This window comes from Semicossyphus pulcher, unplaced genomic scaffold (genome assembly GCF_022749685.1).
Source record: "Semicossyphus pulcher isolate SPU_LCO1_2020_fin unplaced genomic scaffold, fSemPul1.0.p SCAF_21, whole genome shotgun sequence".
NCBI lineage: Eukaryota > Metazoa > Chordata > Actinopteri > Labriformes > Labridae > Semicossyphus > Semicossyphus pulcher.
Genome location: NW_027211695.1, coordinates 9,126,357 through 9,152,549, shown reverse-complemented (window position 1 = coordinate 9,152,549; position 26,193 = coordinate 9,126,357). Strand labels below are relative to the sequence as shown.

Sequence of the window (26,193 nt, the reverse complement as noted above, 5' to 3'; positions counted from 1 at the left end):
CGCAGTGTAAAAAAGGCTAAATAAAAGATGGATGACTACATATACAACTTCAATAATAAGTGAAAATCCAAAGAAAAAGAAACAAATTTGACGCTCAGATGAAGGCAAACAGTCTAAAAAGGAAAGCGACCGTCAGCGAGGAAAATCAAGAGTTACAACCGGAGCCATCCGCAGACGTCACACATGCAACACTGTCTGGATATCTGGGAAGAGTGCGCCTGCAATTACTGTTTATCACCATAGGTGCCGCCAAAGAGAACAAAACTGAGATCTTCGAGATTACAACTTTAATTTATGTATTATTTTCTATGAAACTTAGTTGGAGAATAAGTTGAAATTGCCCATCATAAGATCCCAGAGGCAAAGGTTACAGTTTGTCTTCAATTTGCCTGTTGTGTTCGACCGACAACTATCCGTTAAAATTCAGTTTTCTATGACATAAATCGCTACGTTTGGAAACCTGACACTTTATAGGGATAAGGCACTAGTTTCTGCACCTATAACTTTCTTCAGTGTTGCCTCAAGTCATTGTTTTAGCTTTCCCAGGCATTTATGGATGTACACTAAAGGTCAAAAACGGCACAAAATAGTATAAGTACACACTCTTGTAGGGTGTGATATGACCTGAAGCTTTTTAACTGTGATTTATGTATTATAGTTTTCTTTCATCTTTAACCTCTTTGGTCTGTTTCGCGTGCAGCAGCAGCTCTTAAATTTCCTCTCTGGGGATCAATAAAGTCTTATCTTAGACGTTTTACTGATGCAGCATACAGGTTTAGTACGGTGAGTGTCTGCACGGGTCTGTGTGTGCACCGTCAGAACCACGAGCCAGTGTCTGCGCTCAATGTATGTGGTTGTAGATGTGTGTGTTCCTGTGTGCAAATGAACGTGACATTTCTCTGCACTTAGCAAGCTTTCACTTGCTCTTAAGAGTTTTGCTGCTGAATTTGCAATAAGAAGGGAACACACAGATGTGAGCGTGCACACACACACACACACCACACAGTGTAGCATAAAGACGGAAAAAAACCTCTCCTTGACTTTTTGGGACAGAAACCATACAGGATGTCGGTTAAAAAGATGGATGTGATGGAGACAAATCACAGAGCAGGTGAGGAAATGCATGTGCGTTTGGCCAGGTGTCAGCGTTTTGCTAAAGCGCGTGCTCCCAGGTAATTGTACCATATGAGTGCCCTTAGCCGCGTCGCTTTCTTGTTTTTTTCTTCATCTATTTTGGGAAGCTTCTCGCTACACCACCCTGCGTGAACTCCCACCCTCCGGAGAGCAGGAAACAGTCGGGCGGAGAGAGAGAGAGAAAGAGAGAAGAAAAGGCTGTATGGAGCGAGCGAGAACATAAGCTAAAAGCATCAGTGGAGTTAGTCAGTACCCCCCCCCCCCCCCCGTGTTGGAGCACGACTCGAGCTGCCACGCTGAACCTAACCTCACCCTAACTTTCAAAAAAGTTTCTGTTGAAACACCCACCCTGGCCCCAGGAGGGAGCAGCCGAGCCCACATAAATATGGAGATGCTAATAGCTTTAGAACCGTACATTTCCATTATTTTCTGGTGATGCTTCTGAACCCTGACCCACACCTGTGCAATTAAGACGATCGCTGGGCTTGATTTTAAAGCTAAGCTAAGACCTATCGCGCTCTCTAGTCTCCATCTTTCAGTCTCTATGGAGCCTTATAAATGTCAGGCCTTCTTACATGCCGACCATAATTAATAACGTTTATACTTTCTCGAGTGTGTGCGTGTGTGTGCTTGCATGTATATTTCCAAATCTGCCTTTTGCCGTATGTGTTTGTGCATCCTCTCTGGCAGGCGCAAATGCCATTAGCCTATAATCGACTTAGGGAATGTTGCAGTGTGTACAAACAAGGGGATTTGTATTAGCTCTCAAAAGCCACTTATCACAGGCGCAGTAATCCACAGATCTGATTGGAGCGCGAACGGGAAGGTTTCAGTCAGTCAGCGCATAGTCAAGACGAGGTTGAAGGTAGGAATGAAAGGAGAGAGCAGTAGAATCCATACTGCTGATGTGCAGTTAGACGTTGCTCACTTTGCTGGCACGAATGTAACAATGGAAAGTCGAGGCAGCCCTTCACACACTCACACAGAAATTATTTCAATCACACTAAGACTCCCAAGCATGCACTCTTACTCATAATCCAGGCCCTTGATATTAGGTGAGTGCTTGCATACAGAAACAACCGCGAGCATACCACAACAGTCTTCCCACACAATCATAATTATAGGGAGGCAGACACACACTCTTTCTCTCTCTCTTTCTCTCTCTAGGCAAGAAACAAAAGAACGCCCACAGAGCCTCTTCGTGCGGCAGTCGTGTGTACTGCAAGCCCACTCATCCTTTTGATACTATCACTCCTCTGTCGTTCCTCTGTCGTACTCCGTCGTATTCTGTCCTCTTTAGTCATCCAGAATTTTTAGAGAGCGCAGGGAAGTGGTGTCAATATTGGATGTGGAACAGGAAAAAAACAATTGTGGGACGCAGAAAGAGGCTAACTGCATGAAATACAGCGAGGGGGAGAGACGGAGAGAGAATAAAATGGGAGAGGAGCGCACAAGATGGTGGGTGGAGGGGTGTTAGATTGGAGGAACATGAAAACCCACCAGTGTGGAGAGCTGAGAACGAGTGGGAAAGATGCTTGGGAGTTCGAGGAAAGACTGGAAGAAAGAGGGATGAAGAGTCGGTGTGTATGAATGTGCGTCGTTAAGCGGACGGGCAGAGAAATATGTAAAGGCGATAAACAGGTGAAGGCCGCAATCCATCTCTGTCAGAGAGAGGGATGAGGGAGGGAGGAGGGGATTTGATTAGGGAGAGGGAGAGCTGTGGTTGAAATGAGTTTGTGAGGCAGCACTATGATGATGGTGGGAGAAGAGAGGAAGAGAGAGGGGAGAGATGGAGGCTGAAGGACGGGAGTGAAAGGTGATGAGGTAACGAGTGAGAGGAGGACGATAGAGGTTATCGGTCAAGAGGACTAGATTTTTGTCCTGCAGTATAATTCAGAAAGTTATACCAGATAAATGTGTTTTCATGTCTACATAAACAATGAACATGCTTGTTGTTATTCGCTACAGGTGAAGCCACTAAAAGTAAACACTCAGCAGCATGTCCTGCCATGTGACATCGCGATTGTTAAACGATTTATCGTGCAGCCCTAATTAAAACATTGAACTCTTACAAAAGGTCAAGTAAGATCACATTGTAAGATAATAAGGAGCTGTGCCATAGCTAGATGTGGATGCCTCTCCCTGGCCAGCAACTTAATGTGGGGATTAGTAATGATTAGTAAGAAAACAAAACTAAAAATCTAATTGTTTTATGCCAAATTTGTTACTTGACAGTTTTGAAAGTATTTGCTTTGCACATAGAGCTCCAGAAAACAGTAAGAGAGCACTCCAAGTGTTCCTTAAATCAGCATCTCTTCTCTACATGTCATGGCGAGCCCAATCCTGATCTGACCCCCACTGAAAACCTCCTGATGATGGACGGTCACAAGCCGTCGGGCAAAGCCGAGCTGCTTGATTTTTTGCGTCAAGAGTGGCATATTGTCACCCAACAGGTGCATAAATGCTGTAAGGTTATTCCACCAAATATTGATCGAGTTAAAACACGAGTATTCTGTTGTTCAAACATGAAAATGTTTGCATTACTCGAGGTCTGAAAAACATCTGTTTCGCATCTTTCGTCATTTTCTGCAAATAAACGGCCTAAATGATATATTTGGTTTGGAAGTAGTGAGAAATGAATCCAATAAACTGATGTTCATTTCACACAAACTCAAACTTATAAAAAGTAGAACCAGAGAAAACCTATTTTTCAGTGGTCTCTTAATCCCCAACCAATCCTGGATTTCGTTTGGAGGCAATTCGTGTAATTATACTTTGGAGTTCATAACTATATACTATCACTTTTGCATTTGTGAACCGCAACTTCCTGTTACTTATCGGCAGACATATCCCTTAATACCTATATATCTTCAAAAGCTAATATCGACCTTTGTCAGGCTAGACGATGTATCTTTCTATCACTCTACTTTTACAATGTTTGATTCTAACATGTAGTAGTACAAAGTGATACACAAGTTTTTTAGGGTCTGCTGCTCTAATAGTAATGTGTAGGATCAGCAGCCTTCAGACTATGTTTGCATGAAATTCTAGTCTTTTCAAAAATGCGCATCTCCAAAAACACAACATCTGAGAATATACACATTAAGTGCTTGATGTGTACTTCTTCTGGACTCCTTACAGTCATCAGATTTTTCCAGCTGCATAGGCCAGGATACTGTTGTAGAAGCTCACAGAACCCCTGAGGTGAAAAGTCTCAGTGAAAGAAGAGAAATAGGAAATCGGTGAAAAGAACTGAAGTGTATTCTCTCTAAAATAAAAGGACTGCAGTCTCTTCACAGTGGGGCTTCAAAATAATAATACTGTTCTTCTGAAATAACCCACTCAACTAATTCCTCCCAAACCGCTGGGTTGTTTTCGAGAGAGAAAGAGAAACAGCTTGCGTATCTGAGTGTGCGTCTGTGGAGACAGCGAGTGTCTGTATCAGTGTGTGTACACATCTGCATGCACGACCCTCTCTGTCTAAATCCTTTTGGAAGCCATCCTATTTGGAAGATTTTGATAATTGTTTCTATTCCTGGAACATTGAGCAGATTTTTAAACTGTTTTTGTTTTCGTAGTTTTTCACACTTTTGGAAAACTTCCACCTCTGCATCGTTTCATAAATTTAAATGCTTATATAAAGCCCTTGTTTTTGTCTCACTGGTGCACATTTCACAGCTCTTGCATGAAAGTCATACAAACTCTGCTTATTTTCTCCAGCAGGCTGAAAATCCAGCGTTTGCTCCTTAGGTCCAGAAAATTGACTTTTGGAGACACGACCGTCTCATATGAGTGAAATAGCAGAGTACTTTGGCTACTGCACCTTATCTTAAGTAGTTCTTTAAAGTATCTCTAATCTTATGACATGGCAACACTTCAGAGAAAGCTAGCCACTGTGCAGTTTGGGGTAAAAACATAATGATGTTGGTGAAGGCTTTGAAGTTTGGCGGATGCCACACTTAGCATCTTTGCATAGATAAGCAACCCAGTCTTTATATGAGCTTTTAATGGCGTTTAAAAAGTCAAAAAGAGTTGAGAAACATAACGTTACCTGGCGTCTCCTAATGCGTAGAAATGCTACACTATGGGAGAAGTGGCTTTTATTGTGAAAAACCAGGAGGCAGAGTTAACCCAGCGCTCTGATTTACCACAGGCTGTGAACTGGTCAACTGTGAAGATTTGTCCAATGGTGGACAAGAAAATCTGAACAGCAGCAATTAGCAAGCTTTGCTCTTTTGAGTGGAGGAGAAATTTGTTCTGGCTGTCACAGCTCACATCTCTGCCCTCCTAGTTGGCAATTTTGTGCCCCCTGGTTCCTTCACCAATTTGTCTCAAATCATTTTGGGACTTTGAGGTCGCAAGTGCTGAGCTGAGTATCAGAGAAGTGCTGTCAGTAGTTGTCCATCCATTTTTCCGCCAATACAGTAGCTTCCGTTGCAATGGTAACCAAATATCAGTTAGAAAAGTCAAGACTGTTGGATTTCCCTTGTTTTTGCATTGTAATGAGTTTGTCTTTAAGGGCTAAGAAATTGGCAGTTATCGTCATGATGCTTAAGTAAAATCAGAAATTAAAGGGGCGGTATTATGCTAATTTCAAGCATCATAATTTCACCCTATGGAGTAGCTTAGCATAAATCAAACTCCTCATTTTTCTCACACTGGTGCTCTGTGCAGGCCCTCATACAGCCTTTGCCTGAAACGGCTCAATCAGCTCTGTTCCTTTAAGAAACCCTGCCCATACAAGAAAGCTTTCTTCTGATTGCCCAGCTCTCTGAAGCCTGCTAAAGCCTGGATTCCAAAGGATCAGTCTCCGCTGCGCTCCGTGTGCGCCGCGGTTCTGGTCCGTCAGACGGCGCACGCCCTAGCCCTCAGTTGGAGTTTCTGGCCCAAGCAGCTGGATTCGCAAGACCAAAAGATCGCAGGAGAACTACATTATCACTCGGATGCGAAATCACGCAATAACATCAATGTTAAAACAGAGCAACACGCAAACAACAGTTCAGTTTGCACCTCTGAGTTTCATTATTTGCTCATTTGGATATCATTGATGATTTCAGGATTTTTGTGCTTCTACCATGGGTGAGTACACGGTGATAGCAGCCATGGTAATAGGATATAAAACGGGAGTCTGTACAAGTTGTTTTATTTTGAAATGACCGGATGCTCTATGCTGTTTTCATGTCTGACTTCCTGTTTGGAATGATCTGCTCCGTTCAGCTTGACGCGTGCTTGAAGCGGCCTCCGTCAAAAATGGACTCGGCGCATATTTTTAGCTGAGACAAGCGAAGAGACGCGTCGGAGACAAACGCGGCGCATGCTGTGGAAACGCAAGCATTGACTAGAGTGGGCGCGATCAACTCCAGAGATCGCGGCGCACATGGAATGTGCCGGACGCGGATCCTGTGGTATCCAGGCTTAAGGCTGCGCTTGTGTAGAAAAAAACGTGTGAAACCTGGCGTTCACAGTAGCCTGTAGACTGAGCTGAGAACCCTGGGGATTACGCCAACATACTTTTACCTACAGATTTGAAATTCACCCACGTTAAGTCTGTGCATCTAGCATTGTAACATTATTGTCTTAAAATGTGAAACGGCACAATAACCCCTCTTTAATGAAACTTGTGTATCCCGCTGTACGAAAGCTTAAAATCCATCTACCTACTAAGAAAATGAAGCACGTTTTGCGGCTCGGAAGCAGACTCCAGCAGTAATGCGACCGAACAGCTCTGAAAGTTTCCTCTGCAATCCTGTAACAGAATTGTGTTATATCTGTGGCAGCCAATCTCCCACTCCTTGCTGAGGTTTTGTAATTTTGTTTCCTCACTTTGGAAAGCGCGCACGGCTGCACAGCTTGGGGATTATATTTTCTGGGAGCTAAATTGAATTGGCAAACAACGGGGGTGACAATGATTTTCTTTGGCACTTCATTGGCACAGATCGAGCCAAGGAGCAATCTTTACATGCTCTGTTATGAGGCTCTCGTTTGAATTTTTAAGTGTTATCCTCTATCTAGTGCTTCTCTTTCAGCAGGGTCCACTTTTTATGGAGGCATACCAGCGCAGGCCTCAGTGTGTGTGCGTTTGTGTGCTTGTATTCTCATTCATGGGGTTTGTTTTGCCTATATTGCTTCACTGCAAAGCGGGATCTCAGCATTATCTGTTTGGAAAGCCCTTTTGTAAACTGTAGCAGCAGTCTCATTCTATACATCTATAACAGTCCTACAGGCGGATCCACATGAGCAGCCAAAATGACAGGAACAGCTGAGCAAATGAGAGACATAAAGTGCTGAAAACATTTCTGGCAGCTCTGTTCCACTGCTATACCAGGGTGCCTTTTTACTTGGAGAGGAGTCATTTTTCATTGGTGGATGGCTGTCATACCGGTGCCAGAGTGGCGGCGCAATGCTGCTCTGTTTTGATGCTTCCTTATTCCAGATGGCACTAGCACAGTGGTATCTGATAATATGCGCAGTAACACTGTTTAAGATGAGGGCCGATAAAAGCCTATAATTAATAGCTGACAGTCTTTGTTTATGCAACATGCTCGTCTTTTGATACAGATTCCATATTGTGTTGACATGATTGGGATCTGATGGATTGACATGTTTTGGTAAATACGCAGGTTGTTGTTTTTCTATAGTGGCTATATTTTAAGAGGGTCACTCTTGATGAGAGAGAATTCACCTGAATCTGCAGTTTTGCTCAGCATAACGGATCGTTAAGTAAGTCTCAGTCCATTGCTTAGCTCTGTGCTGCTGTGATTTTACTGTTCTGGTTTACTCATGCTCTAATTTTCTACCACATTGGGCAGCCATCATGAACATAGTGCAGCATTTACTTCCTAAAGAGTGTCGTATTTGCCTCAGCAGCTACTAAAACTGTAAAAGTAACCATGACTTGTATTTGTAAGGTTGCTAGAAACTCCACAATCAAGTAAGTGCATTACCACTGGGTGCAGATGTACGTAACTGTGTGCTCACTGGGCACGTCAAGTTTCATGAATGTAAATGTGACTGTAGCTGGGATTACCCAATCAGTGGAAACATGGAGTGTGACTAAACTACACTACTACTGCACAACGCACATCAGAGGAAACCCATGTCCTTCAAAATAAAAGAGCAGCATAGACTTTTTGCCATAAGTTTTTTTTTTATTCAAGCACACTTCCACGACTCACTGAAAACAGCTCCGCGACCCACTTTTGGGTCCCGAGCCACCAGTTGAGAACCACAGCTTAGGAAGACTTAAGATCTGTCTGCCTACTGTTTGCTATTTCAGCTTTAAAGGCGGCGGTGATATGTGCGTGTTGTGTTCGCAACTTGTTTCTACTGCCCCCAAGTGTCCACAAAAGACCTGAGTGATTTTTGGAAAGGAAAGTGATGAGTTGAAACAAGGTGAGATCGATACTCGAGCGATTTAACATTGCCTGTGTAGGGGGTGGCTGTGGCTCACAGGTAGAGTGGGTCGCCTCTCAATTGGAAGGTTGGTGGTTCGATCCCTGACTGCTACAGTCGCATGTCAAAGTGTCCTTGGGCAAGACACTGAACCCCAAATTGCTCCTGGTAGCATGGCGATCGGGTGTGAATGGGCATAGATCTGATTGGAGATTGGCGTGAGTGTGTGAAAGGGTGAATGTGACATGTAGTGTAAAAGCAGCTTTGAGTGGTCGCAAGACTAGAAAAGCGCTACATAAGTACAGTCCATTTTCCATTTCTCCTGACTTTAGTCTGTAGAGGTCGAGCTCTGAAAAAGTAAGAGTATTTTTCTAAACTTTGGATGTTTGAACAACCCCAGAAGACGTTAAACAGTTTCACAGTCTGAGTCGTACTTGTTATGACGCGTGAACTGAACTGTGGAAAGTCATGAAACGCCCCTGTTAGGTTTCTTAATATAATATATATTGCAGCTACTATAGTCAGACTGTAGAAAGAAATTGCTCTGGACTTTGTTCCACTCCTCGCAGTCCCTCCTGTAAGAGTTCGGAGTCCGTCCCGCGGCCTGTTTCAGCCCTAGTCTGACTGGAAAATGAACGCTGCTTAAAATTAGTAATTATGTTCCTGTCCCATTACATTAGACAGTGCAATAGTGCAGTAGCCTGCAGTTTGGGCTCCACTCCAAACATTTGGAGGCTGAAGCTTCTTTATGTGTTACAGTCCGCTCTCGCTAAACGTTCTTTCGCAGCGTGCAGCTTAAGGATTTGTGTGAATCTTATATGCTTGTTGTAGGTGGTTGTGTGTGTGTCGGTGCCTGCAGTCATTGATGGGTCAGCCAAGAGAAACTCTTCAACTTCAATTTCTATCCATATTCTCTCCACAAGTTCTCACAAACCTACAGACATACGAGAGCTTAAATGCAGTTTGCTTACACCCACAAATTTGCCTTCGCAATGACACGCGCAATCACAAGTGCTGCAAAATAACTGACCTGCCACTCACCCTGAACATAATGCGCTTGCAGTTTTCTGTCCCTCTCCTCCTCCACCATATATCCCTTCTGTTTCTCTCATCCCTCCTTCATCGTCCTCCCTCTCTATCTTTCAAGCTCAGCCTTTTTGTCCCCATACGTACAGATAATGTCTCTCATTGTGTTCCTCATTTCTTTGTCCTCTTTCGACACCTCATCTCTGTCCATTTTGCTCCTCTTCATTCTTCCACGCTCGCTTTACAACCCTGCCATATTTCCCGAGGACGAATGTGTGCATCTGTGTATGTTTACATTGATTTAACAGACAACAAAAGTGTGCAAAACCACCACAAACACACCGATTCCGAGCTGTCAACAACTCCCTCCCAATCAGAAACCCTGCCGCTGCAGTAATATGGCCCCCTGATTGGCTGACGCGACAGGATGCAGCCTGACAGAAGAGTTTCTGTGTGTATACGTTTGTGTCGGTGTGTGTATGTATGTGCAAGTGGCTGTTTGATGATTCAGCAGGGTTCCTGGCTTTCTAGAGGGAAATCCTGAGTGAGAGAACAATTACCCAATCAGCACTCTGCATCCAGCACAGTAGGTCAATGACATGCCAAGGAGGCCTGTGAATCACAGTGATGGATGGATTGATAAATCCTACACACAAATACAAGCTAAACTTGTGATTTTCAGTCTTTTTTTTTCTCTTTTATTTCCTGTAGGGTTCTTTAGATGATGCTCCTGTCTCATCTCTGAATCAAAGACATGCTCAGAGATGGGAGAAGTAACAAGAACCCTGGAGATGCCTGTGGCGTTGGGATTGAAAGAATCCTCAATGATCGCTTGTTTGAGGCCTGTTAGTATCATGTTTGATCACATAGGCTCCTCTCAGCAGTAATGAATCCCACACTGCACTGCAACTCACCACAAAGAGCTTTTTCCCCCTGATATGAGACACTAATAACGCCAAAACAACATGCGCTGCAATGAGCCTGCAGGGGAAACTGGTTTCCCCTGAGTTTGTTGATTACCGCGTCTCATATTCTAACGCTAAACAATGTTGATCCAGGCAGAAACGCTCGGTGCTTCGCAGTCAGACTTAGACTATACGTGTTGCAGACTGAGAGCAAGCCAGCTTTCTTCTGACAGTCATCCCCCACACCGTATTCTGCTGCATGATTCACTTGAGCATCTACAACCTACTGCATCTGTTGAGCATAGTAAAGCAGACAAGCACCTGTGAGTTTGGAGATTTGTAGTACTGTTGGTTTGGATGATGGCATGCAGCTGTTGGAGGAGTGTTACCAACTTGCAAAGAGGCACAGGGCATCTGTGGAAGCAGTTGGGTCTAATTCTTATTTGTCTAGGAAATAATCAGAAACTCACAGTGGAAGTTTTACTGTTTTAAAGAAGCCCAAACTCTTCTCAAAGACGACTTTTGGGGTGTCTGTTATTATTGTAGGCCAAATTTAACCCCTTTGAGGACCTGACAACAGTTGACACATTTTCCTTGTTTTTAAGTGCTATAATTACACACACACTGATACGCTTAGTTGTATATTTACTGTACCAACCTGAGGATACGTTAGCGACTGTAACTAGGCGCGGAAGGCCCGCAAGCTTTCAGAACAAGGAGAAATGCCGAAATGTTGTGGGGATGGAATCTGCAGTCAACCGGTGTCCGCTTGCGATCCTGTCTGGCCTTCGCTACCAGCACCGATGATGTCGGCACAGCCTTTATTTTACCACCCCGTGGTTTGAGCCATTGTTGTGGCAAACTTGTACAGGATTTTGTTTGGCTTTCCTGTTGTGCTTTAGATCCAGTGTTTGGATCAAGCCCACAATACGCGAGCAATATCTTGACGCGCTTTAAACAAGTGGGATCTTTTAGTTTTGCTCGCAGTGGGCTACAACATATTAGATAAGGAAAGAACATTGTTGTTCCTGTGTATGCTTGTCCTTAACATGAATAGTCAAGACGTGGGGTGCCTGATGCTTGTGAGCTTTTGCCTCGATTTTTATGTCGTCTTCATTCTCATCACTCCGCTGACAGATTCTATTCTGGATGCTTTCAAATGCGTATTGTCGTCCTTTCTGTCGACTGATATTTGGGAACTATTTTTCCTGAAACTTGCTGTTATTTCCCTTCATCACCTCTCACTGTTACTGTTATTACACTATAATATTTACATGTTAGCCAGATAACTTAGGAAGTACTTTGGTTGCAGTTCTCATTTTTGAAGCCAATATATCACTGTAACCTACAGACTGGAAGAATCTTTCACAGGTAGGTAACCTCCTCATCCTGACTTGGCTCTGGGGTTCAGGTGTATCACACTCATCCATATTTCTTCTCATCCCTTCTTCCATCCTTCACTTCCCACTCGTGTCCCTCTCCCTCTCCTCTAATCCCCCCGTCGCTTCACACACACACACACACATTTCTTCACATTTGCTCTTCCTCCCTGACAAAACCATCCCTCCGTCTGTCTCCAGCGGTTGCCGTGGTTACGGTTTGTTCTGCTCATCAGGGGCCCGCTGTGCCTAAACAGACTGTCAACAGTTTAATTACTCATCCTCTCATCCCTCCATCTTTCCTTACTTCTGTACTACGCTCTCGCTTGTTGCTTCCACCTCTGACTCGTGAGCCTCTTAGTCACCCCTCCATTCTCTAACACTCTCTCTTTTTTCACTCCTTTCATCATTTTCCTACTTTTTCCTTTCATTTACTCATTTTATCCCCTCCTCTCTTCTCCCCCACCCTTCCATGTTTTCCTTTAAACTTCAAATCATGTCAGGTTTCTGTCACTTATTCATCCATCTCTCCATCCTCCCACCCCTCCCCGTCAGCGTGCCTAAGCTTTATTAGTGTAGTTTTTCTTCTCCGACATTGTTATTCCTCTATTCCCTTATCCCCACTCCCCTCTTATCATCCACCTCTCAAGTGTCATCACTCGCTTCTTCATTCTTCATTACTCGCTCCCTCTCCATCCTCCAGTGTTCCTCCCTATCTTAAACAGTCAGTCTTGTAATTACTGCTCTTCGTCACGCTATCGTTCTACACCTCTCCGTCCATCATCCGGCACTCGTTTCCTCTACTGTTGACAGCGGCCTGATGTCTCCTCCTTTGATCCTCTTCTTTAACAAACCCAGCCTTTCACTTCTCTCCATTTGTCACCCATTCATCCATCCGTTCATCCATCAAGTGCCACCTCCCTGACATCGACTACATCTCTCTTGTTTTAGGGTTTCAAGTCGTAACTTCTCGCCTTGATTGAAAGCTGGTTTCATCAGAAAGGGAGGGTGACACCCTTCATCTATCATTCATCATCATCTTTGATGTCTTTTCATGTGTTCATCCATCAGTTTCATGTATTATTCCTCAATGGAAGCAATGTTGGCATATCGGTCATTATATATTGAACACTTCATCTTGTTTATCCAGCCAATTTACTTCCTATTACTTAAAGGGAAAACTCCCCCCTGGAAAAAGCCACAGTCAGTCAAAGCTGGTGTTCTCTGTAATCAACAGAAGCTATAATATTTAAAATTGGCGCTAAGCTGTGGAGAAAGTTGCACAAGCAGCTTGTGGTTTCGCCCATTCTACATTCCTACATCACCCAGCATGCATTGCGCCCCTCCCTCTGAAAGGAACGGCCCAGCGAGAGACGCTGGAGTGAAATACTATTGTTTCGCTGCAGGCAACGACTCAGAACGGTACAGAATCTGAAATACGACGAGAATATACGTTTACATTTCAAACCTGACGATTTTGAATGAGACATGACATCGGAGGCGGGCGGATGCGTTTTACGTAGACTGGCGGAGGTTTTTCAGGGCGAAACGGCATTTTTTTCCCGACCATAATGGCATTAACTACTCAGCATCATAGGACTGAGGTTGAAAATGGCCGAACTGGCCCTTTAATTGAGTTTGCTAAACCCCTTTTCCTGCTCCCCAGCTGTTGGCCAATCATACCTCAGCAACTGTAACCAGGCAGGTAGGCCCTTCAAGCTGTGGCCTTGAACCTGTGTTCAAAGTTCAGATGTTGGTTTTGGTTATTAAACCCTCAACAACCCAAAATAGAGAATTTATGATCAATTAATTGATCTGCATTCTTTTTTAACTCCTCCTCCACAAGTGGTCCACTGCCTCCACTCTTTCTTCTCCACTCCTTCATCCACATGCCAGTCTGTTCTTTCTGGCAAGGCCTCTTCTTTGAACAGAGAGCGTCCCATCTGTTCCTGCGTCTCCCTTAACGCACCCTCAGAACGACACGCGCACACGCCCTCGGTAACGGCGAGCCGCACGAAGCATGAACAAGATAATTCCCCCAAAATCTTCTTTTATTCCTCCTTCATTCTTCTGTGTGAACCACCTGACACCTACCTGCTCTGCATTCTCCTGACTCGCATTAGCGGCAGAGCAAAGCCAATAATAGAATTATGATTTGGTTAATGGATATCAAAGTGCCTCTTTTGTTACACTTTTAAAAAGATTCACTCAGTTTTTTTTCAGAATTAGCGCTGAACCCTTTCAAAGGGGAGTCAAAGCGGCTGTAAACGATCAACAGAGTCGGTAATGAGCCCTGTCTCACTCCTTCACACACTCATAAAAATAGTTCCACATGTTGTTTTCAACCTGCTTTTGTTTCCGAGATAATTAAAGTTCCTCTGAGGTAGAATTTCTCTTTCCCCCGTCAGGTTGTGCCTCATAATTGTGTTCTTTTTAATGCATGGAAAAGCCTCATGGTGCAACATTTCGCCCTTTAACAGCTCATTACTGGTGTTAGCCATCTTTCGGAGACTTTTTGGGGTCATTTAAGACTAATTGTAGCCAATGGTCTAACAGTAGCGAGCTACATAATGACGACCATCTGTCATTTCTAATTATTTCTTCCTCATCTCTCTGTCTATTTTTATCTCCCTGTTAATTCATCGTGAGCGGTCTCAATGTTCCTCTTTCCAACACTCATCCTTCTTAAAGTCTTTCTGTTTATCTCACTTATCTTTCAATCAATCAATTCTACAGTCTCAATCTTTTTCCTATAACCCCTTTATCCCTCCATTTCTCTCCATCTACTTCCTTGTTATCCCTCCTTCTATTCTTCTTCCCTCTTCTGTCTCTCTCTATCCTTGTCACTCACAAGTCCATCACTGCTTTTCACTCTTCTCCTATAATCCCTCCATCTGACCTCTCTTACCCCTCAGTGCCCATCACCACGTCCTGTCTCACCTCTCCCGCCCCTCCTCCTGTCTCCATTTCTTCCTCATAGCCCTCCGATCCTCCCGTATATCCACTCACTCGTTCTGATCTCCTGTGTCAGTGTGCCAAATCTGTGTGTGTGCGTGCATGCTCCAACACAGCTTACGTAAAAAGCCTCAAATGAAGGGACTCTCACCGCTGCATCCACACACTCATAATGATGCGTGCACGCGCACGACACGCCAGGTGAGATTACATAAAAGCGAGGTGATGAAAGCCAAGCTCAGACGCACCTAGTGAGTAATCTGATACAGGACAGCTGGCTGACACACGCACGCACAAAGCGAGAGAAAGCTCTGTAGAGCTATGTGGAGCGAAAAACAAGGGAGGTGTGGAGGGACGAGAATAGACGGATAAGAAAAGAAAAGCAAACAATCCTCTGCGCCATGCGCTTCTGTGTGTACTCTGACATTTGCCTCTTGTGTTTTGGTTGTTATAACGCACATCTGTTCATTATTTATAGGCCTGAGTGTGGATAGGTGTGTGTGTGTGTGTGTGCGTGTTTGTGTGTGTGAGGGAACACAGAGTTCCCAGTCCGGCATTGATGTGCTCAATGATTCTGCACAAGAAAGGCAACCATGCAAACATGGATTCACCTTTACTAGGCCAGAACATACCCCAACAACGTGTGTGTGTGTGTGTGTGTGTGTGTGTGCTTGAACTGTTACCTTTTCCGTCTGTGCGGCTCTATAATCCGAATCAGCTCCACATGTTATCCAGGTTTATGTGTGTGTGTTTGTGTGTGTGTTTTTGAGTACTGATCTCGCCCCAGGTGTTTCTCCTTGTGTCGGGCCAGCAGGAGGGGGAGTGGGGGATAGTGGGGGGGGATGTGTGTTTGTTGCTGTCCTACTCCCCTTCACACACGTGCGCGCCCCCTGCACACATCAAACAGAGGCTGATGTAGGTCAGTGTGAGAAAAGCCCCACAGAGAGTTGCAGAAACTCCAATCCCACAATATCCTCTTAGAGTTCTATAGATGAAGAAAACGTGGAAAATCCCGAATTACTCGCTCGATCCTGGAGTGGTATTCCGAAATAGAGACGTCAGTTTGAGAAAAAATCCACGGATCCACTTTTCTTGAAATCCTCTTCATGAAGTTGTGATATGATTTCCTCATGGCTGTATTCTTTCTATAAGTGCAAATCGCCGGAGAGCGATCCTCACCTCTCCTCCCTCCTCCGTCCCCTTCTTCTTTCTCCTTTTTTCCCTCCCTCCCTCCCTCCCTCACTCATACAGGCCGGCCTTCTTAGTTATTCATCTGACTCTTTGACTTCTTTGCGTTCACACCTTCCTCTTTCTCTCATTCTTCACTTCCTGTTGTGATTCCCAGGGCGTGTCACAGGGCCTCTGCACCCCCTTACACGGCGTGATCCGTGTTCGGCCTCCCACATCGAATTAGTTGATGACCTTGGAGGGAGGTGCGGACGAGGAGGACTGGGAGTAGGCTGGCTTGAAACCTGCATGAGAGGAGAGACAGATCATGAAGAGACAGTACATGTGCTCAACATCCTCCTTCCTATCATCCATTTCCTCCTTCAGCTGTCCGTCAATCTCTCCTCCCTTATGGCCTCTTAAAACCCCCTCCCCACCTTTGCCTCCCCTCATTTTTTGTCCTCTCCGTCCCCCCTCCCTCTCACCTGTCTGTCAGAGAGAATCGATAGTTCTGAGACCCTCTTAGCGCCTCTCAGCAGGCTGCATTGGCTCGCTCTTGCTCACACACGCGCACACACACACTAACAGCCATGCAGCACACAGGCATGCTTCCACACACCGTCGCCACCACGCACACACGCGTCCACTAAGTAGTCATGCAGTGATACTCCTGCACGAACACACAGCCTCTGCATCTCTCTCTTCCAGTCACACACACACACAGCTTAATGAAACAACACAGCTATTGATCAGCGCCATGAATGTCAGACAGTTCAAAAGTCACCCCCCCCCCACTCTCCACTGGCCTGTCAATCAAACTCCAAAAGCCGACACCTTTAAGGAGACAATCTCATTATCTCTGTCTAAAGCTGGACTCACTCTGTTGTGTGTGTGTGTGTGTGTCCCTAAGAAGTGTGTTTATGCACATTAGTGCAGCAGCTACATATGTGCAGCCTCACCTGATTTTCTCTCCTCCTGAATTTAGCTGAAAAGCCGCGATTCGTTTCTTTTCACTGCTGTTTATCTGCGTCTCCTCCTCCGGTATTCACTCTGCCACTTCAAAAGCACAATACAGCCTCTGTGTCCCTTTTTTTCTATCCCTTTTTCCAAGTCTTCCTCTGCTTCTTTCATCCTTATCTAACATGTCTTTTCCCCTTTTTTGCCCTCCGCTAGATGAAAAGGTGGAATTACTAACCTTGTTTTCCGGATCATTCCACCGCGACCCCGTAGAAAGCGTCACATCTCCACCGTCTCTGCGCGGCTCGCTCTCTGTCTCAGCTCCGTGGAAAAACACCCATCTCTCCCTCTCTCTCTCTCTCCCTTCTCTCTATCTCTAACTGTCTATCCCCCCTCTCTCTCTCTCTCCCTCTCTCCTCCCGCTGGTCGTCCCCTCGCTCGGTCTCGACAGCTGCAGCGCTCTGTCTGCCTCCTCTGTCGCTCTTCCGTCAGGCTGTAGGCTGATTGAATTTTAAGTCATGTTAATCCCACAGTACAGGTGCTGAATGAAGGAGTGGACACAGCAAAAAAGAAGGGAGAGAGAGAGGGAGAAAATCACAGAATGCAGGGAAGTAAGCTGCCTTGTATTTTTAGAAATCTCCTCTTTCCTTCAGGGAGTTTTTCCTTCCCTTGTCCTGCCTTAACTCAGTCACTTCTCCTCTTCATTTATCCAGTTATCTGCATCTTTATCCTCTGGCTTCTTCCTTGATGTTTTCTCGGCTTACTTTTGTCCTTATCTCCCGCTGGAGAAGAGAGGGGAGTGTGTGATTCCCCGACGAGGACTGTGATCTGTCTCCGGCAGCATCAGGCATCGGACTGAGCGGGAGAGAAAGGGAGGGAGAGTGCACGAGAGAGAGAGAGGCATGAAGATGAAGAGCGAGTGAGACCGGGGGGGGGTTGAGGAGGGGTGGAGAGTGAAAGGAAAGAAGGGAAAGAGGAGAGGAGAAGGATGGAATCGTGTAAGAGGAGGGAGCGAGAAGATGAGGAGAAAGCAGAAGGGAGAGAGGAGGGGTGGATGAGAGAAGAGAAGAGGAGGGAGGGAAGAGGAGTTACCTCGTTTGAGCATTTCCATGTTTTATTATTCAGTGTATTTGACACCTGAAGTTACTAGAAAGACTTTCATTGACAAAAATTCCATAAAAAAAAAAAAAGCCACCAATGTCCTGCTTCGACTAACAAGTACTGCCTTTGTTTCCAAAGCCCGACATTAGTTTACTCCTCTCTACCATCGACCTCCAGAAACAGTTAATGACACATCAGTGTGCTACAGCATCGCCTTGGGTGACATGTTCCTTCATTGCAATCAACATGGGGACTTAAGTGTATTTTTAATCAGCCCCACACACACCTGCCTGGTGCTGCTCACTAGAGCACCAAATGGATGAATGTGCCGCTGAAAATAGTCCCTTACACATATGCCATCAACCGTCACTGTCCTGCTGTTTTTAGAAATGGCGAGCTCCTTTCAAAATAAAATACATTTTTAAATATATGGCTCTTCAGTAGGATCAAAGTGGCTTAAGGTCAAGTGCCAAAACAAGTTAGGAAAGCTGTAAAGTATTGAAAAACAGACAAAAGCACAGTTGGTTGCACTTTGTTGTTCACAGAGGTGGACGTAACCAACTACAAGTACTCACGTTACTGTAGCTTTTTTGTGTACTTGTACTTTTTTGAGTTATTTTACTTTTAACTTCTCATTTTGGTCTATTTTACACCTTATGGCAATAAAAAGCAAAGCAAACGTCCCAGATAATCAGGTTGGCTCCGGTTGTAACGGTTATAACTCTGACTGTTAGACTGTTTGCCTTCATCTGAGCGTCCAACTTGTTTCTTTTTCTTTGGAGTATCTGAAGTCATCGATCTTATCTTTGTTTGTTCAGCCACAGTAGATAACTGTTGACTTGCAACACTTGCAGAGACCGGAAAAGCAGCCGCTTAGCTCCGCCTACCCTCTCTGGCAGACCAACCACTGCTGGCTGATGGAAAACGTGTCACTAACTGGGCGCAGCTTGTGATTTTTTTCCGTGAATGTCGTCACAGACACTCAGTCCATGATGATACTATATACTGCAAATGCAAAGGCTTTCATCAGTGAGCCACAGGTAATAGATAGTGACTTAACAGACATTTATTAAAATGAAAATCTTTGAGATTTGAGATAATGTTCTACATTAAATAAAGTAGTTTGCTACATTTGGACATCCACTCATTACTGAGTAAAATATGTATTTACAGATGTTTTGAGCTAGAAAGAAAATCTGACTTGGACACCAATCAAATGCGTCGCATCAAAAACAGGCCAATCAGATTAAAGTGTCATGCATCGCAGAAGTTTTTTGTTTTACCAGAAACAGCCGTTTCGCTCTCTTCAACGCCACCAGACTCCATTAACAACAACAGTCATTTTACCTCGCAGAACACAGGACATGCTGGTCTACTGCTGCCTCAAAGTGCAAGGTCTAATATTGTAACCGTAGGATGCTGGGACTCCAGGGTCTGGGAAGAATAAAAGAGAAATAAACTGATTCCAAGGCTGCGGAAAACACAGGGTCATTGCTAGACATGTCATCGTACTTGAACAAATAACTGATACCAAGGCAACATTATTTTCAGTAAAAATGCTGCCCTTCAGTTCTCTTTCACTCACACACAATCACACACAGACCTCTGCAGAGCTCGTGTGTGTCACTCCTCGTGACAGGCACGCAAGGAGTCCAGAGGGAGCGGATACTGTCCACTAATTAGTCGATCAGGTTGTGACATATTGTAACATATGCGGTATAACATCAGAGTGCAACAAAGTGCAATAAATCTGTGCTTTTTTAATTTATTTAACGCGCTATTTTTAAGCCACTACATCTGTCGTATTACCGAAGGACTTCTGAGGACTTCTCCCACCTCTGATGGAGGGTCAGGGGGATAGGAGGCAGAAGAAACGATGGAGGAAGAGAAGGAGATAAAAGTCGTCCGGCATGACGAGTAGGAGTGAAGCTCTTAGAGCCCCGAGCCGCTCTGGGTCAGACCGGGATGACAGGGGGGGAGCAAAGGAGGATGATTAAGAGAGAGTGTGAGTGCAGGAAGGGGCTGCATGTGAGGAAAAGAGGTAGAGAAGAGAGGAGAGGATGAGGATCTCTGGGGGCGTCAGGGAGATAAGTGAGGAAGAGAGGGGTTAGTGAAGGATAGAGGAGAGGAGAGGAGGGAGTGATAGCATGGCGATAGGAACAAGTGTAGCTGATACGACTTCAAACGGTGGTCGAGCGCTTGATTTCCCCACCGAGCCGAAAGCTGCTGGAAATAGCTGTTTAATGGAAATCGTCTCTGGGTGCGAGAGTGTGTGTGTGTGTGTGTGTGTGTGTGTGTGTGTGTGTGTGTGTGTGTGTGTGTGAGTGAGAGTGTGTGTGTGTGTGTGTGTGTGTGTGTGTGTGTGTGTGTGTGTGTGTGTGTGTGTGTGTGTGTGTGTCCCTCTACTCAGGCAGAACCTATAACGTCTGAGATATTGGATGTTCGAATTAAGTCGTTTTCCAACATTCACATACATGCAGGTCCATTTTGTCAACACAATGACACGCAGGAGATGAAATCTCCGAGAGATGGGATGATAAAAAGATGGCAGGGAGAGATTTGGTTGTGCTATGGGTGAATTGGTTTTTCATGTCTCCCTACTTCCACCCACAAGTCTATTTGGTCCTCCATTCACTTCCCCATCTTCTAAATCTTCTCCTCTCACACCTTTTTATCCCATCTCCATTCCTCTTTCTTGAAGTTATTTTTATCCCTCTTTACTGTCACTCCATTTTTCCCCCAGCTGTGGGCCGGTGTATTTTTACCCGAGCAGTGCCAGACCTCCCCTCAGAGCAAGGTCCAGCAAGGAGAAGTTTGATATATCATCCGGCCCAATCGTAGCGCGTTTACAGCGCTCGGCTTTATGGCTCGTTGATCCACAATTAATCAAACCTCTAGTGGTTTGGCGCCCAGTCCGATCGTCAGGGAGAGTGACCTTGCTGAATGAAATAAACTAACACGACCTACTGCGGGGTGATGGATGAACTGAGTTCACCAGTCAGGAGAAAATCTCATTACCCACCGACTTTTGAGTTTACATATGAGGAATGTGACTTTAATTCAGGGCCACTCACAATCCGTTTAACTGCGGATATAATTATTTTAGCATCACAGAATATACAAGCATCATTAGATCTATAGATCAAAGGTCAAAGGCTTTGCGTCCTTTGCACTCTTCCTGTGACCACAGATCAATGGTGATAATGTGAAGCGCCCAGGAGAAGGTCTTTTTCCTCTCTGGGACTGAGAAGTAAGCAGAGATTGGCAGGATCTGTTTTACTTCTTTCTCACTGATGCTGCAGTTAATCAGAAAGAGGGCAGAGCAGCTCTGCTTCGGTCAGGCCAAATTAGCCCTCGAAGTGAAGGCAGTTGCAGGGGAGTCGGCCTACTGAACCTGGGCAGAATTAGTCTATCGGGTTTTTTATTGCAAATTGGTTTCCCTGGTGAAGTCGTGATGACAACAAAGTGGAAACATTCCAATGTTACAGCTCACTAAGGAGCATGCTAACACCTCACTAAGGAGCATGCTAACACCTCAGCTGATGACATCTGTATCGGATGCTTAAACGCTGCTTTAAAGTGCAGCTGAAATACTATTTGTTTGTTTAAGAGGGGGTATTATGCTGTTTCATATTTTGAGACATATATATGATTTTACAATGTTGATGTCCATACTAAACGTGGGTGAAGTTTCAAATCTGTAGGTAGAAGTTGGAGTAATCCCCAAAGTGCAGCCTCAGCAGGCTTTGGAGAGCTGGCCAATCAGAAGAAAGCGGGCTTGTAGGGGACGGGGTTTCATAAAGGGACAGAGCTGACTGAGTCGTTTCAGGCAGAGGCTGTATGAGGGCCTTCAGAGAGCACCAGTGTGAGAAAAATGACAAGTTTTTAAACTGTAACTTATGCTAAGCTATTCATTGTCAGACTTTAGTATTTGTACTACAACACTTTTTGTCTTTACTCCAGCACACTGGAAATAAAACGATGACCATGAGATTTCATTGCTCAAGGGGGACAGACAAGATGCAAGCATTATAGTATTGCTGTTAACTTGATTCAGCAGTTTAAAGGCACCCTGTGGAGTTTCTGACCTCAAGTAAAGCTATGGACCATTAAGCAAGTATAAAAAGAGGGATGACATGACAGCTCCCTAAAAGTGAATGCAAAACATGTCGAGCGCCCCCTGCTGACTGGCTGGAGTATAGGTCATAAAGCCCACCTCCTCCATGTTAACAGGTGGGATATGAGTCAAACTATAAAATCAAAATACACACCAAATACATTTTTCTCAAACATGGTTTTTGTCTTTATAGTTCGTTCTTATCATGCTGATTTACTCTAAGTGTTAATTAGTTATTTGATGCTATAAAAAGGATGATTGACAGGTCTGTTGACCAATACGGCTCCTGCAGCCGATCTGTTCCGGATTAGCAGAGTAGAGGAGGATTGGCGAGAGGAGACGTAACTAAAACAATCACTACAGTCATTGAAGTTTCCATACCTGTGAACGTCTGCTTCAGACCAACACAAGAAGCTGTTCTGCTGTTAAATCAGATACATTAGGGATCTTTACTGTTTTTTTTTCTGTAAGTTAAGTGTGTTTTGGTTAGCGGAAGTGGCTACGGCTGCTCCACCAGTCGATCTCTACTGCGCAGCTCTGGCTCCGAATGGCGTCACCAGCGCAAGATGGCAGCGCCCGTCACGGGAGGCTATTTTGGCTTCAGTTTTGTACAATGAGAGCAGATGGAGACGTGTTGTCCATCTATACATACAGTCATTGATGCGTGCAAGCATATGACACAAAACACACAGTGCCACAGGTTTCACACCATTTCCACTGATCCATCTGTGGCATTATTGTGCAAGCAAAAGGAAAAAATGAGACCGCTAGAAAGTAAAAATGGATCTAAAAAATGCAGAATTTAAGTATTAAAGTCATATTTGCTAGTGTTCTATGTGAAAAGAAATGTATTCATTACATTTGTTTGACCTTCAGGATCTAACAAAGATGTTTTGCTGAGTTACATTGAATGCAAACTTAACTTTTGCTTGTTTGAAACTCCTCAGGGCCCCTTTAACCTCACAGTCTTTGCTTTAATTAAATTCAGTATGCTGGAATACAGAGCAAGCCATATATTTCTTATGTATACATGTATTCCTCTTTTTCAACAGTGGGACTGCATACCAGATTACTTACATATTTCAAAGACTGGATGGAAAATAGTTCAGGGGATGTTTTTTGGATTGTTAACTATGTTTGCAACCAACTAGCAGAAAACAGCGTGTCCATGCCAACAGCAACAGTGTAATCAAGCTTGTGTGTGTTTGTTAGTGACAGGAAGAACAAAAGCAGCTAAATGAACAAAGTCTACAGATCTCTTCCACTTATGTTTATCTGTCATTTGGCTGGTTTGTCAGCAAGTGGGGGACAAATTTGTTGTGTGTTTAAATGAGTCACGGTGTGTTTGAGACACAGCGGCTAAATATAGGCAACACCGAAACACACAACAACAAATGCACTCGGTGACCGCCTGTGCACACAAACACGTCGCACGTAATCACCAGTGTGTCAAATGCTTCCATTCACACACACACACGCCCACGCGCTGCACAAACTCCACACATGGAGCATACATTTCACACAATCTATTTGCAATCGGCACGCACACGCGGGGAGAGAGAGCGTGATTGAGCACACACGCTCGCACCGAGATTGGCGTGATCGCATGATTGCACACACAATCGCACAATAATGTCACACAAATCAGGACATGACCAGCACACCCTGCAGTTAGACGCACACCTCAACGGGTAAATGAACCACACACGTACACTCACGCACTTGTTCGGCTGTGATGTCAGGGGTAAATGGTGTGGGGGTTTAGATCGAAGGGCAGATCCCCCTCTATTTGTCTCAATCTAGGGATAATGAGAGACAAGGACACACACACATAGACACGCACACAAAACTCCGCTTTGTATTTTGGCTCTCTCAGCCGTTTGCATGTCATTGCGTTTTTATTTATTTCCCCTGCATTAGTAATAGTGTTTCCAAATGATTTCCCAGTTACTGCTAGCAGACCGTTTTACCAGCCATGGGCAGCAGTCAATGAAGTACGAGGAAAACATGCAGGGCCCCATTTGTCTATGTTGCTTTAAGTGTAAAAACCTTGACAAATGCACTCAGACTTAAAGGCACAGGGCAGAAATTAGTTCAGGGTTGTGTTTGGAGGGAAAATAATTAAATATGCAAGCCAAATGTCTCTAAGAGTGAGTTACTTACTGCATTATGTGCTGCTGGAATTTACTGTGGAAATAACATGAATGGATAAGAGCCAATTAATAAAATGTTCTGTGTGTTTGGGGCTTTATAAATAAATAAAAATCTGTAAAGTAATGCTGAGAGCTGTTCGAAAAAGCCTGTTAAACGCTGAAATACAAAGTTAGGAAGCGCAGATTCGATTTTGTTTGGTTGATTGTTTCCCCTGCAGATTCTTGGCGTTAGTTCTGAAATACAGACAAATTAACATGCGTGGAATATTGAAACGTTCCTCACAATCAGAGGGATAACTAATTGTCTCAAAGATTGTGTTTCAGGCGTTTCTGTTCCATTGCAACACTGTTTTTGCTGTCAAGAAAATACTATGCTTTGCCCTTGTGGCTATATTTCTTTGAACATTGCACAACAACTTTTAACATCGTCGAGCGTGTTCAGAGACGCACTCCCCAAAGAAAGCAGTGCCACTCTTTAAATTGCACTTGAAGCACAGAAAGTTTGTTTGTTGCCTAGAGAGTGCTCGTCAACGCGATGCAGACTGGAGCGTCTCGCCGGCTGACATCTTTGACATGTGTCATCGGGAAGTGTGAATGAATGCGCTGCAGAAAAAGTCTGACAGACAGTTATACCTGGATTAAGGTGTTTACATGCCTGAAATGCCCTTAAATAATGCCACTAATATTACGCCTAGCTGACTGAGATTAAGCCTTTTCTGATTGTGAGAATAATTGCAGTAACAGAATGAGAGTATGATGTTTACATGGGCTCCTTGTAGTCACATCACGGCCTTAATCGCATTATGATTGGATTATTTGGTGTGCAGCTAAACATAGTTAATAGACCTCTCTCACAGTAGGACATTTGACTTGTTAAATGCAGGTGTAACTAATAACATTAAGAAACGGCTCTACTCAGTTTAAGAGTGCCAGAGCCCTGGGGTTGCTCAAGCTGGCTCACTGGCACGACTTAATGGAAGGTAGCCATGTTTCACCTCTGCTGCCCCCGCTATAAAGGCTTATAAACGTCTCTAACTTTGGAGCTTCTTCTGCCAGACAGCTATTTCAGCACCACGGACAGCGCTAATTAAAATAACCCAAACACCAAGTGGCAGCAGGAGGATCAGAAGCTCTAATCAAACAGCGTTAAGTAAACCAAATGTGAAAACCTATAAATACTAACTAGAAAATCACAAGCAACCAAATTAAGCTGTAAAAATATTGACATAAATAATGCATGATGTTCTGTGCTGAGAACAGCTAGACAGTTATAGCACATTCGGTAAATAAGAGGCGGCTATTAGTCATGTGGTGTTCTGGGCTCCCCTGCTCCCTGGAAATAGAGACTATGGATGTTTTGGGATTAAAGGCGCCCTGCTGAGCCATAGATGGAAGGGAAGGATTAAATGTGGTTGTGTTGGTTGAGTCAACATTTCTATTTTGGTGAGCTGTTTAAACAGGAGTCCGGCTCTCAATATTTATTACTGCAGATAGACGGATGAATCATCTTTTCACCGCTGACTGTAGCCTTTGATACAGAGAGCCCATTAAAATGAGACTAAGGCCATTATCAAGATAAGAGTGATATAAATTGAAAGTGTTTGGATTGGATTTTTCACAGACATCTTACAGAGAGTGATGAGACCGATAATGTACTGATCTCTCGGAAGGTACATCTGACTCACCTCTGTAGTCTGTAGTCAAGTAACCCTAAGTGATTATGACATTTAAAGTGCATGTTGTTTAAAAGCGGTTGGAAAGTTAACAGAATAATATTAGCAGGATCTGTTACTTTAAAACTATCTTACCTTGTTTAGCCTTCTGCAATCATGACATTCAACCCACTCTTTGTGTCTTTAGTGTTATTATGAACACCCCTATCTGTCGAGTGTGGGAAAAGATTTGTA

General features: G+C 44.3%; 2 protein-coding genes across 2 annotated transcripts in view; one reads left to right on the top strand and one right to left on the bottom strand.

The window, feature by feature from the left end:
• LOC138600421 (leucine-rich repeat and fibronectin type-III domain-containing protein 4) overlaps positions 1 to 15,984 on the bottom strand; it is a 39,140-nt gene extending 23,156 nt beyond the window's left edge. The window contains exon 1 of the mRNA XM_069671843.1: positions 15,475 to 15,984. The gene's annotated coding sequence lies outside the window, so the exon portion shown is untranslated. The remainder of the gene's footprint in view (positions 1 to 15,474) is intronic.
• LOC138600738 (pyruvate carboxylase, mitochondrial-like) overlaps positions 1 to 26,193 on the top strand; it is a 354,400-nt gene that overhangs the window by 239,961 nt on the left and 88,246 nt on the right. The window lies entirely within an intron of this gene.